Here is a 14,617-nt window from a genome sequence, read left to right as displayed (position 1 = left end):
GATTCCACAGCAGTTTCTGCTCATAAGTCTCTGCTTTGGTAAACTATGACTTTCTGTATTTGCTGGTCTGCCTTTCCAATCTTGGGAGCAATGGTTTGCCTTGTGTCCAACCTCTGTCTTATGAATACAAGAGGAGCTGCTGGTCTTTCAATCTGTTTGGCTTTTCATTTGTGATTAGAATGAAGTGGCAACTTCTGAGCTCCTTACATGTGGAACCAGATTGTTTTTTTACTTATTTTTTAAATTTGTACCTTAACTTTCTTTAGTTTCCCAAGTTTAAAAGAAAGTTTTAGAAAAAAATCTGTAAACTCTCCTTAGGCAACCAGTTAGAAAAGTATTTTCTATGCATTCATTGACAAACTACTTGAATGAGCCAACTACATTCATTTCTTCATTTTCCATCATTCAGTACAATATACTATGCCATCAGTTTATGAAGACAGCATTTGTTAGGATCAGCAATAACTTCAGTTCAGTCAGTTCAGTCGCTCAGTCGTGTCCGACTCTCCGCGACCCCATGAATCACAGCACGCCAGGCCTCCCTGTCCATCACCAACTCCCGGAGTACACTCAAACTCATGTCCACAGAGTCGGTGATGCCATCCAGCCATCTTTCTCCGTCGTCCCCTTCTCCTCCCGCCCCCAACCTTTCCCAGCATCAGAGTCTTTTCCAGTGAGTCAACTCGTCGCATGAGGTGGCCCAAGTATTGGAGTTTCAGCTTTAGCATCAGTCCCTCCAATGAATATCCAGGATTGATCTCCTTTAGAACGGACTGGTTGGATCTCCTTGCAGTATAAGGGACTCTCAAGAGTCTTCTCCAACACCACAGTTCAAAAGCATCGATTCTTCGGCGATCAGCTTTCTTCACAGTCCAACTCTCACATCCATACATGACCACGGGAAAAACCATTGGCTTGACTAGACGGACCTTGGTTGGCAAAGTAATGTCTCTGCTTTTTAATATACTATCAAAGTTGGTCATAACTTTCCTTCCAAGAAGCAAGCGTCTTTTAATTTCATGGCTGCATTCAGCATCTGCAGTGATTTTGGAGCCCAAAAAAATAAAGTCTGACACTGTTTCCACTGTTTTTCCATCTATTTCCCATGAAGTGATGGGACCAGATGTCATGATCTTTGTTTTCTGAATGTTGAGCTTCAAGCCAACCTTTTCACTCTCCTCTTTCACTTTCATCAAGAGGCTTTTGAGTTCCTCTTCACTTTCTGCCATAAGGGTAGTGTCATCTGCATATCTGAGGTTATTGATATTTCTCCCAGCAATTTTGATTCCAGCTTGTGCTTCTTCCAGCCCAGCATTCCTCATGATGTACTCTGCATATAAGTTAAATAAGCAAGGTGACAATATACAACCTTGACGTACACCTTTTCCTATTTGGAACCAGTCTGTTGTTCCATGTCCAGTTCTGACTGTTGCTTCCTGACCTGCATACAGGTTTCTCAAGAGGCAGGTCAGGTGGTCTGGGATTCCCATCTCTTTCAGAATGTTCCACAGTTTGTTGTGATCGACACAGTCAAAGGCTTTGGCATAGTCAATGAAGCAAAAATAGATGTTTTTCTGAAACTCTCTTGCTTTTTTCATGATCCAGCGATGTTGGCAATTTGATCTCTGGTGCCTCTGCCTTTTCTAAAACCTGCTTGAACATCTGGGAGTTCACGGTTTACATACTGCTGAAGCCTGGCTTGGAGAATTTTGAGCATGACTTTACTAGCGTGTGAGATGAGTGCAATTGTGCGGTAGTTTGAGCATTCTTTGGCATTGCCTTTCTTTGGGATTGGAATGAAGACTGACCTCTTCCAGCCCTGTGGCCAGCGCTGAGTTTTCCAAATCTGCTGGCATATTGAGTGTAGCACTTTCACAGCATCATCTTTCAAGACTTGAAATAGCTCAACTGGAATTCCGTCACCTCCACTAGCTTTGTTAGTAGTGATGCTTTCTAAGGCCCACTTGACTTCACATTCCAAGATGTCTGGCTCTAGGTCAGTGATCACGTTATCGTGACTATCTTGGTCGTGAAGATCTTTTTTGTACAGTTCTTCTGTGTATTCCTGCCACCTCTTCTTAATATCTTCTGCTTCTGTTAGGTCCATACCATTTCTGTCCTTTATCGAGCCCATCTTTGCATGAAATGTTCCCTTGGAATCTCTAATTTTCTTGAAGAGGTCTCTTGTTTTTCCTATTCTGTTGTTTTCCTCTATTTCTTTGCATTGATCACTGAGGAAGACTTTCTTATCTCTCCTTGCTATTCTTTGGAACTCTGCATTCAGATGCTTATATCTTTCCTTTTCTCCTTTGCTTTTCGCCGGCCCCAGCGGCGCAGACGCGACGCGAGAGACGCCGGGCCCGGCGCAACGAACCACGCAAAGAGGTGCGGCCGTGAGGAGCTACCCCACGGCTGAGGCCAGGGCCGGCGGCCGAGAGGAGCTACCCCACGTCCAACAGGCGGTGGCTGCGTGGGAGCAGGAGGGCCGAGAGGAGCTACTCTGCGTTCAAGGTCAGGGGGGACGACCTTGAGGAGATACCCCTCGTCCAAGGTAAGGTACAGCGGCTGCACTTTGCTGGAGCGGCTGTGAAGAGATTTTCCACGACCAAGGTAAGAGAAACCCAAATAAGACGGTAGGTATTGCTAGGGGGCGTCAGAGGGCAGACACACTGAAATCATAATCACAGGAAACTAGTCGATCTGATCACATGGACCACAGCCGAATGTGGTCCACTGGAGAAGGGAATGGCAAACCACTTCAGTATACTTGCCTTGAGAACCCCATGAACAGTAACAAAGGGCAAAATGATAGGATACTGAATGAGGAATTCCCCAGGTGGGTAGGTGCCCAGTATGCTACTGGAGCTCAGTGGAGAAATAACTATAGAAGGAATAAAGGGATGGAGCAGGAGCAAAAGCAAAACCAATACCCAGCTGTGGATGTGACCAGTGATAGAAGCAAGGTCCAGTGCTGTAAAGAGCAATATTGCAAAGGAACCTGGAATGTTAGGTCCATGAATCAAGGCAAATTGGAAGGGGTCAAACGGGAGATGGCAAGAGTGAAAGTCGACATTCTAGGAATCAGTGAATTAAAATGGACTGGAATGGGTGAATTTAACTCAGATTACCATTATATCTACTACTGTGGGCAGGAAACCCTTAGAAGAAATGGAGTAGCTATCATGGTCAACAAAAGAGTCCGAAATGCAGTACTTGGATGCAATCTTAAAAATGACAGAATGATTTCTGTTCGTTTCCAAGGCAAACCATTCAATATTACAGTAATCCAGGCCTATTCCCCAACCAGTAATGCTGAAGAAGCTGAAGCTAATCGGTTCTATGAAGACCTACAAGGCCTTTTAGAACTAACACCCAAAAAAGATGTCCTTTTCATTATAGGGGACGGGAATGCAAAAGTAGGAAGTCAAGAAACACCTCGAGTAACAGGCAAATTTGGCCTTGGAGCACGGAATGAAGCAGGGCAAAGGCTAATAGAGTTTTGTCAAGAGAATGCACTGGTCATAGCAAACACCCTCTTCCAACAACACAATAGAAGACTCTACAGATGGACATCACCAGATGGTCAACACCAAAATCACATTGATTATATTCTTTGCAACCAAAGATGGAGAAGCTGTATACAGTTAGCGAAAACAAGACCAGGAGCTGGCTGTGGCTCAGATCATGAACTCCTTATTGCCAAATTCAGACTTAAATTGAAGAAAGTAGGGAAAACCACTAGACCATTCAGATATATCCTCAATCAAATCCCTTATGATTATACAGTGGAAGTGAGAAATAGATTTAAGGGACTAGATCTGATAGATAGAGTGCCTGATGAACTCTGGACGGAGGTTCGTGACATTGTAGAGGAGACAGGGACCAAGACCATCCCCATGGAAAAGAAATGCAAAAAAGCAAAATGGCTGTCTGAGGAGGCCTTACAAATAGCTGTGAAAAGAAGAGAGGTGAAAAGCAAAGGAGAAAAGGAAAGATATAAGCATCTGAATGCAGAGTTCCAAAGAATAGCAAGAGCAATAACTTACTAACTGCCAAATCAATGGTGTGTTTTCAGCATGATCTTATTTAACCTTTCAAAATTATTAGGTAACGCTGCCCCTCTCTTCTTGAAATTCTACTATCTTCCATTGCTTCTAATTCACACTTTTCCCCTGGTTTTCATATTCAAGATATCAACTTTCCACTAGCCATTTACCTGAAAGTCCCACAACACTTAAAACTCAACACAATCCCAAAATGACTGTATGGTGACCTGCTCCCATCCTTACTCCTCAACTCACCCCTGGCTCTCCTTTATTCCTCCTGCATTTAATGATGGAGATTGTCAGCCTCTGCCAGTTTCTTTGCCTTTACCAGGCTTCTCTTGTTAGAATTGGGTCTACTGTCTCCCAGGTGCAGATTTTGCCACATGACCCTTTGTAAACTAGTTCTAATTAAGGCAAGGAAACTATCAATATTCTCAGAGACATATTCAGGAAGAGTTTTACTCTCAGACCTGGGACTTAGTGGTGCAGTCATCCTTTTACCTAATATTTTTCTACTAAACCCTCTGGGTTATCTCATCCATAGAAGTGAGTACCTATTTTTGTCCTTCTTCCTAGGCTTTTCCAGGCTCTTTTCCCACAGCTTCTCCCACTCTATTCTTCCATTCTCATTTCATTCTCCATGGAAACTTTCTAAATCACAAATTCTAACACACTATATTTTTCTTTAAATTATTTTTCCACATAGGTTATTATAGAATATTGAGTGTAGTTCCCTGTGCTATACAGGATGTCATTGCTGGTTATCTATTTTAAATATAGCATTATTCACCTATTTAAAAACCTTATATAATTCCTTTTAGCTTATTATCATATATGATTAAGAAGCTTAACATTTTTAAACAGTTATAGTCTTATTTTTAAAATTTTCTATTTGTTTATTTTTGGCTTTTCTGGGTCTTCCTTGCTGTCCATGGACTTTCTCTTGTTGTGGGAAGTGGAAGCTATTTTCTAGTAATGGAGGGTGGGTTCCTCATTTCAGTGGCTTCTCTTATTGCAGAGCATGGGCTCTAGGCATGTGGGCTTCAGTAGTTGCAACTTGCAGGCTCTAGAGCACAGGCTCTGTAGTTGTGATGCATGGGTTTAGTTGCTCCGCATCATGTGGAATCTTCCCAGACCAGGGATCAAACCCGTGTTCCTTGCATTGGCAAGAGGATTCTTTACCACTGGGCCATCAGGTAAGCCTTATCTTAACACTTTAATAGCTATGTGTCCAAGCACTAGTGTCATTCCCTAGAACAATTCCCCAGATGCCTAATACACAGTTTTTACTTTCCATATTTTATTGATGTGGGTGCTGGTAATCCCTATAGTAGGCATTTCTGGGTAAACAATATAACTAAAAAACTATTGTTTCCCAGTCAAAATTTCTGATACAGTAGGTAGAGTTGGTGCATGCTGAACATTTCAATAACAGTTAAATTTGAAGCTGTAGCAATTTATAATCAGCCCTAAGAACACCTTCTCATTTAGGGTCTTGCAGGGCTTCCCTTGTGGCTCAGAGGTTAAAGTGTCTGCCTCCAATGCGGGAGACCCGGGCTCGATCCCTGGGTCGGGAAGATCCCCTGGAGAAGGAAATGGTAACCCACTCCAGTATTCTTGCCTGGAGAATCCCATGGACGGAGAAGCCTGGTAGGCTACAGTCCATGTGGTTGCAAAAGTCGGACACGACTGAGCGACGGAATGGAATGGAAGGGAGGTCATATGATGGGACTGCTGCTGCTGCTAAGGCACTTCAGTCGTGTCCGACTCTGTGTGACCCCATAGACGGAAGACCACCAGGCTCCCCCGTCTCTGGGATTCTCCAGGCAAGAACACTGGAGTGGGTTGCCATTTCCTGGTAAATAGACATTGGCTTGGGATGTTATCAGCTCAATGGCAAGGAAGTTTAGATTAATGTGTAAGTACTGATATTTAACTATATATAGTGAGAGCATTTATATGATATATAGTATCTCCATGTTTAAACAGAGTTGACATCTGGAGGTCAGAGAACCGGGATGAATCTGGGTCAGCCAGTGAAGGTAATATTACCCTAGCTGTAGAGAGTAGAGAAGACATAGATCATGGGAAAGAGGTATAACTCACCAATGCAAGGCTGGATATGATCCACATGCTAAAAATAGGAAGCAGAGTGGAGGCCTAACTAGATGGGAAAGGCACTGTTACAACAGTACATAAGCTGAATATGCGGAGGCTCTGTGGGCTAGGGCCTCTGATTCAGCTTAACCTTTGCAAACCATTACATCCGTTGGGACAGGGAAGAAATCCGACAAGAACTGCTCTCGTCAGCTTTGTAGGAGATTAATGGCTAGAACCTAATACATAAAAATGGGCTCGTTCTAGACACTACTTTTCCCTTGGAAGAATCCCAGCTTCTTGAAAAATAGTCAGATATCTCCTAGTTTGTGAAATACAGTTTATAATGCTAAGGTTTTCATAGAATAAGCCTGCAGTTCAAGGTGAATCCAATCACGTGCTAATGAAGTTCTAAACACTGTGGTATTGATGCAAACATTTCTATGAATTTAAAGCATGCTCTTTAGAAATCAAATTTGCAAGAGTATATTTCTCTCAGGGCTTCCCAGGTGGCACAGGTAGTAAAGAACCCACCTGTCAATGCAGGAGGGTAAGAGATGTGGGTTTGATCCCTGGGTTGGAAGATCCCCTGGAGGAGGGCATGGCAACCCTGGAGGGCTACTGTCCATGGGGTTGCAAAGAGTCGGGTACAACTGAAGTGACTTGAAGTGAAAGTCGCTCAGTCATGTCTGACTCTGTGACACCCATGGACTATACAATCCATGGTATTCTCCAGGCCAGAATACTGAAGTGGGTAGCCTTTCCCTTCTCCAGCAGATCTTCCTGACCCAACTTAACATGCGGTAAGTAACTGCATATTTCTCTTAAAACTGTAAAACTATATCCTGGAATTTTTCATTTTATAATAATTTCTTGCTATGTGTTTTTCATTGCCAAAGAATAAAATATTGAGAGTGATCAAATCTAGATAAACATGGTGAGTATTCTAGAAGAGTTAATCCAAGGGCAGCTTGAGGCAGAAAGGAAACTATTGAGAGAAATTTTATTGCACCTCTTACAAAACACTATATGTGTTATCCTTTTCAGAGACAGTTGTCAAATCTCCTTAGTATGGCTAAGAACAGGGACTTTATGTCCTTAACACCTCCGAGTGGTTCCTTACTTACAATAGCATATTCAAACTTCTTGAGGATACTCAAGTGTTGAACACAGCAGGTTAAAACATATTCACTATGTTTAAAATAACATCAAAGGCGGTCCTAACATGGCAGAGGAATAGGATGGGGAGACCACTTTATCACCCACAAATTCATTAAAAGAACATTTGAACACTGAGTAAATTCCACAAAACAACTTCTGAACTCTGGCAGAGGACATCAGGCACCTGAAAAAGCAGCTGATTGTCTTCGAAAGGAGGTAGGAAAAAATATAAAAGCTAAAAAGAGAAACAAAAGAGGTAGGGATGGAGATCCGTCCTGGGAAGGGAGTCTTAAAAAAGAGAGAAGTTTCCAAACACCAGGAAGCACTCTCACGGGAGAGTCTGTGGTGAGCCTTGAACATCAGAGGGCAACATAACTGGGAGTAAAACTAAATAAATAATTAAAACCCACAGATTACATGCCCAATGGTAACTCCCAGTGGAGAAGCAGTGCAGACTCCCACATCCTCCACTAGCAAGCAGGGGCTGGGCAGGGAGGCTCAGGCTGCATTGCTTAGAGTAAAGACCGGGCCTGAAGGCCCCAAGGGCAATCTGAGGGAACTAACTTAAGATAACAAAGCAGACTGTGGGATAGCTACCCCTCGAAAAGGTGAACAACCCTAACCTAAGACACTGCCAGACCCACTCACAGAACAAAGGACTGAATAGAGCTAGCTGGCTGCGGATGGCCCATCCCCCACGGAGACAGGCAGGGTAGGGCAGCCAGAGCCAGAAAGGGGCAATCACAGCCCCAGAGAAGCATCATCTTCCAAACTGCAAGCAGGCTTTGTTGCTAACCAAGACTTCTTGGGATTCTGGCCGGTTGACATCCACCTGAGAAAGTGTGCTGGTTGTACAAACAGAAAACTGAGCAGCAGAGACTGGGGAGACGATAAGTTGCAGTGACCATGCTCTCCAAACACCTGGTCACCTAGGCTGCTCGGACCAGGGAAGGGCACAAAACGCAGGCCCAACCAAGTCTGCGCCTTTGTGGAGTACCTGAGTACCTGAACCTGATCGGCTTTGACCTGGGAAGTGCATGCAACCCAGGACCCGCCTCAGACAGTTCCCAGCAGAGCAACCTAGAGCCTGAGCAGTATAAAAAGGGAAAGCCCACACGCTGTGAGTGGGGGCACACCCAGTGTGGCCGAGACACTGCAAACATGCCCCACAAATGCCAGTGATATTTGTTTGCAACGTTCCTCCCTCCCCACAGGACGACTGAACAAGTGAGCCTAAAAAAGTTACCACCGATGCCCCCTTGAGTCAGGGCAGAAATTAGACACTGAAGAGACCAGCAAACAGAAGAAGCTAAAACAGAGAGAACCGCCTTGGAAGTGACAGATGGAGAAGCCTTGAGGCTACTGCAAGAATAAGACTGAAAACCAGAGGCAGGAGGCTTAAATCCAAATCCTGAGAACACCAAAGAACTCCTGACTCCAGGGAACATTGATCGATAGGAGCTCATTAAACTCCTCCATACCTACAATGAAACCAAGCACCACCCAAGGGCCAACAAGTTCCAGAGCAAGACATACCACGCAAATTCTCCAGCAACACAGGAACATAGCCCTGAGCTTCAATATATACAGGATGCCCAAAGTCACTCCAAACACACTGACATCTCATAACTCATTACTGGAAACTTCATTGCACTCCAGAGAGAAGAAATCCAGCTCCATCCACAGGAACACCGACACAAGCTTCCCTAACCAGGAAACCTTGACAACCCACCCGTCCAACCCCACTGAGACAGGCAGGGGAGGGCAGCCAGAGCCGGAAGGGGGCAATTGCAGCCCCAGAGAGGCATCATGTCTCGGTGGATGGTTTATTGAGGAAACTCCACAATAAAGAGAACTCCACAAACTGCCAGAATACGGAAAGGCCACCCCAAACACAGCAATATAAGCAAGATGAAGAGGCAGAGAAATACACAGCAGGTAAAGGAACAGGATAAATGCCCACCAACCCAAACAAAAGAAGAAGAGATAGGGAATCTACCTGATAAAGAATTACAAATAAAGATAGTGAAAATGATCCCAAATCTTGAAAACAAAATGGAGTTACAGATAAATAGCCGGGAGACAAGGATTGAGAAGATGCAAGAAAGATTTAACAAGGACCTAGAAGGAAAGAAAAGAGTCAGTATATAATGAATAATGCAATAAATGAGATAAAAAAAACACACTGGAGGGAACCAACAGTGGAATAACGGAAGCAGAAGATAGAATCAGTGAGTTAGAAGATAGAATGGTAGAGATAAATGAAACAGAGAGGAAAAAAGAAAAACGAATGAAAAGAAATGAGGACAATCTCAGAGACCACTGGGACAATGTTAAACGCCCCAACACCCGAATCATAGGAGTCCAAGAAGAAGATAAAAAGAAAGACCATGAGAAAATACTTGAGGAGATAATAGTTGAAAACTTCCCTAAAATGGGGAAGGAAATAATCACCCAAGTCCAAGAAACCAAAAGAGTCCCAGACACGATAAACCCAAGGCAAAATACCTCAAGACACATATTAATCAAATTAACAAAGATCAAACACAAAGAACAACTATTAAAAGCAGCAAGAGAAAAACAACAAATAACACACAAGGGGATCCCCATAAGGATAACAGCTGATCTTTCAATAGAAACTCTTTAGGCCAGGAGGGAATGGCAGGGCATACTTAAAGTGTTGAAAGAAAATAAGCTGCCGCCCAGATTGCTGTACCCAGCAAGGATCTCATTCAAACATGAAGGAGAAATCAAAAGCTTTACAGACAAGCAAAAGCTGAGAGAATTCAGCATCACCAAACCAGCTATCCAACAAAAGCTAAAGGACCTTCTCTAGACAGGAAACAAAGAAAGGGTGTATAAACTCGAAACCAAAACAACAAAATAAATGGCAACGGGATCATACTTATCAATAATTACCTTAAATGTAAATGGGTTGAATGCCCAACCAAAAGACAAAGACTGGCTGAATGGATAAAAAAACAAGACCCCTATATCTGTTGTCTACAAGAGACCCACCTCGTAACAAGGGACACATACAGACTGAAAGTGAAGGGCTGGAAAACGAAATTCCACGCAAATAGAGACCAAAAGAAAGCAGGAGTAGCAATACTAATATCAGATAAAACAGACTTTAAAACAAAGGCTGTGAAAAGAGACAAAGAAGGACACTACATAATGATCAAAGAATCAATCCAAGAAGAAGATATAGCAATTATAAATATATATGCATCCAATATAGGAGCATTGCAATATGTAAGACAAATGCTAACAAGTATGAAAGGGGAAATTAACAATAACACAATAATGGTGGGAGACTTTAATACCTTACTCACACCTATATGGATAGATCAACTAAACAGAAAACTATCAAGAAAACACAAACTTTAAAAGATACAATAGACCAGTTAAACCTAAGTGACATTTATAGGTCATTTCACCCCAAAACAATGAATTTCAACTTTTTCTCAAGCACACACGGAACCTTCTCCAGGATAGATCACATCCTAGGCCATAAATCTAGCCTTGGTAAATTCAAAAAAATTGAAATCATTCCAAGCATCTTTTCTGACCACAATGCAGTGAGAGTAGATCTCAATTACAGGAGAAAAACTATTAAAAATGCCAACATATGGAGGCTGAACAACACGCTGCTGAATAACCAACAAATCATAGAAGAAATAAAAAAAGAAATAAAAATATGCACATAAACGAATGAAAATGAAAAGACAACAACCCAAAACCTGTGGGACACTGTAAAAGCAGTGCTAAGGGGAAGGCTCATAGCAATACAGGCATAGCTCAAGAAATAAGAAAAAGGTCAACTAAATAACCTAACTCTACACCTAAAGAAACTAGAAAAGGAAGAAATGAAGAACCCCAGGGTGAGTAGAAGGAAAAAAAACCTTAAAAATCAGGGCAAAGATAAATGCAAAAGAAACAAAAGAGACCATAGCAAAAATCAACAAAGCCAAAAGCTGGTTCTTTAAGAGGATAAATAATATTGATAAACCACTAGCCAGACTCATCAAGAAACAAAGGGAGAAAAACCAAATCAATAAAATTAGAAATGAAAATGGAGAGATCACAACAGACAACACAGAAATACAAAGGATCATAAGAGACTACTATCAGCAATTATATGGCAATAAAATGGAAAACTTGGAAGAAATGGAAAAATTCTTAGAAAAGTACAATTTTCCAAAACGGAACCAGGAAGAAATAAAAAATCTTAACAGACCCATCACAAGCACGGAAATTGAGACTGTAATCAGAAATCTTCCAGCAAACAAAAGCCAAGGTCCAGACAGATTCACAGCTGAATTCTACCAAAAATTTAGAGAAGAGCTAATACCTATTCTACTCAAACTCTTCCAGAAAATTTCAGAGGAAGGTAAACTTCGAAACTTATTCTATGATGCCACCATCACCCTAATACCAAAACCTGACAAAGATGCCACAAAAAAAGAACTACTGGCCAATATCACTGATGAACATAGATGGAAAAATCCTTAACAACTTTCTAGCAATGAGAATCCAACAACACATTAAAAAGATCATACATCATGACGAAGTGGGCTTTATCCCAGGGATGCAAATATTCTCAATATCTGCAAATCAATCAATATAATACACCACATTAACAAATTGAAACATAAAAGCCATTTGGTTATCTCAATAGATGCAGAGAAAGCCTTTGACAAAATTCAACATCAGTTTTTGATAAAAACCCTTCAGAAGGTGGGAATGGAAGGAACATACCTCAACAAAAGAAAAGCTGTATATGACAAACCCACAGCAAACATTATCCTCAATGGTGAAAAATTGAAATTATCTCCCCTAAAGTCCGGAACAAGACAAGGGTGCCCACTCTCACCACCACTATTCAAGATAGCTTTGGAAGTTTTGGCCACAGCAATCAGAGCAGAAAAAGAAATAAAAGGAATAAAAATTGGAAAAGAAGAAGTAAAACTCTCACTGTTTGCAGATGACGTGACCCTCTACATAGAAAACCCTAAAGATTCCACCAGAAAATTACTAGAGCTAATCAATTAATAGAGTAAAGTTGCAGGATATAAAATCAACACACAGAAATTCCTTGCGTTTCAATACACTAATAATGAGAAAATAGAAAGGGAAATTGAGGAAACAATTCCATTCACCATTGCAATGAAACAAATAAAATACTAAAGAATATATCTACCTAGAGAAACAAAATACCTATATATAGAAAACTATAAAACACTGGTGAAAGAGATCAAAGAGGACACTAATGGATGGAGAAATATACCATGTTCATGAATCAGAAGAATCAATATAGTGAAAATGAGTATACTACCCAAAGTAATCTATAGATTCAATGCAATCCCTATCAAGCTACCAACGGTATTTTTCACAGAACTAGGACAAATAATTTCACAATTTGTATGGAAATACAAAAAACCTCGAATGGCCAAAGAAATCTTGAGAAAAGAAAAATGAAACTGGAGGAATCAACATGCCGGACTTCAGGCTCTACTACAAAGCCACAGTCATCAAGACAGTATTGTACTGGCACAAAGACAGAAATATAGATCACTGGAACAAAATAGCCCAGAGATAAATTCACGCACTTATGGACACCTTATCTTTGACAAAGGAGGTAAGAATATACAATGGAGAAAAGACAATCTCTTTAACAAGTGGTGCTGGGAAAACTGGTCAACCACTTGTAAAAGAATGAAACTAGAACACTTTCAAACACCATACCCATGGAAAAGAAATGCAAAAAGCAAAATGGCAGTCTGAGGAGGCCTTACAAATAGCTGTGAAAAGAAGAGAAGCGAAAAGCAAAGGAGAAAAGGAAAGATATAAGCATCTGAATGCAGAGTTCCAAAGAATAGCAAGGAGAGATAAGAAAGCCTTCCTCAGTGGTCAATGCAAAGAAATAGAGGAAAATAACAGAATAGGAAAAACAAGAGATCTCTTCAAGAAAATTAGAGATTCCAAGGGAACATTTCATGCAAAGATGGGCTCAATAAAGGACATAAATGGTATGGACCTAATAGAAGCAGAAGATATTAAGAAGAGGTGGCAAGAATACATAGAAGAACTGTCCAAAAAAGATCTTCACGACCAAGATAGTCACGATAACGTGATCACTGACCTAGAGCCAGACATCTTGGAATGTGAAGTCAAGTGGGCCTTAGAAAACATCACTATGAACAAAGCTAGTGGAGGTGATGGAATTCCAGTTGAACTATTTCAAATCTTGAAAGATGATGCTGTGAAAGTGCTGCACTCAATATGCCAGCAAATTTGGAAAACTCAGCAGTGGCCACAGGACTGGAAAAGGTCAGTCTTCATTTCAATCCCAAAGAAAGGCAATGCCAAAGAATGCTCAAACTACCGCACAATTGCACTCATCTCACACGCTAGTAAAGTCATGCTCAAAATTCTCCAACCCAGGCTTCAGCAATATGTGAACCGTGAACTCCCAGATGTTCAAGCTGGTTTTAGAAAAGGCAGAGGCACCAGAGATCAAATTGCCAACATCTGCTGGATCATGGAGAAAGCAAGAGAGTTCCAGAAAACCATCTATTTCTGCTTCATTGACTATGCCAAAGCCTTTGACTGTGTGGATCACAATAAACTGTGGAACATTCTGAAAGAGATGGGAATCCCAGACCACCTGACCTGCCTCTTGAGAAACCTGTATGCAGGTCTGGAAGCAACAGTCAGAACTGGACATGGAACAACAGACTGGTTCCAAATAGGAAAAGGAGTACGTCAAGGCTGTATATTGTCACCTTGCTTATTTAACTTCTATGCAGAGTACATCATGAGGATCGCTGGGCTGGAAGAAGCACAAGCTGGAATCAAGATTGCTGGGAGAAATATCAATAACATCAGATATGCAGATGACACCACTCTTATGGCAGAAAGTGAAGAGGAACTCAAAAGCCTCTTGATGAAAGTGAAAGAGGAGAGTGAAAAGGTTGGCTTGAAGCTCAACATTCAGAAAACAAAGATCATGACATCTGGTCCCATCACTTCATGGGAAATAGATGGAAAAACAATGGAAACAGTGTCAGACTTTATTTTTTTGGGCTCCGAAATCACTGCAGATGCTGATTGCAGCCATGAAATTAAAAGACGCTTGCTCCTTGGAAGGAAAGTTGTGACCAACCTTGATAATACATTGAAAAGCATAGACATTACTTTGCCAACAAAGGTCCGTCTAGTCAAGGCTATGGTTTTTCCAGTGGTCATGTATGGATGTGAGAGTTGGACTGTGAAGAAAGCTGATCGCCGAAGAATCGATGCTTTTGAAC

This window comes from Moschus berezovskii, chromosome 10 (assembly GCF_049115385.1).
Source record: "Moschus berezovskii isolate FMDL1 chromosome 10, NW_MosBer_1.0, whole genome shotgun sequence".
NCBI lineage: Eukaryota > Metazoa > Chordata > Mammalia > Artiodactyla > Moschidae > Moschus > Moschus berezovskii.
The sequence above is the reverse complement of the archived record's forward strand: the minus strand, read 5'-3'. Positions refer to the sequence as shown.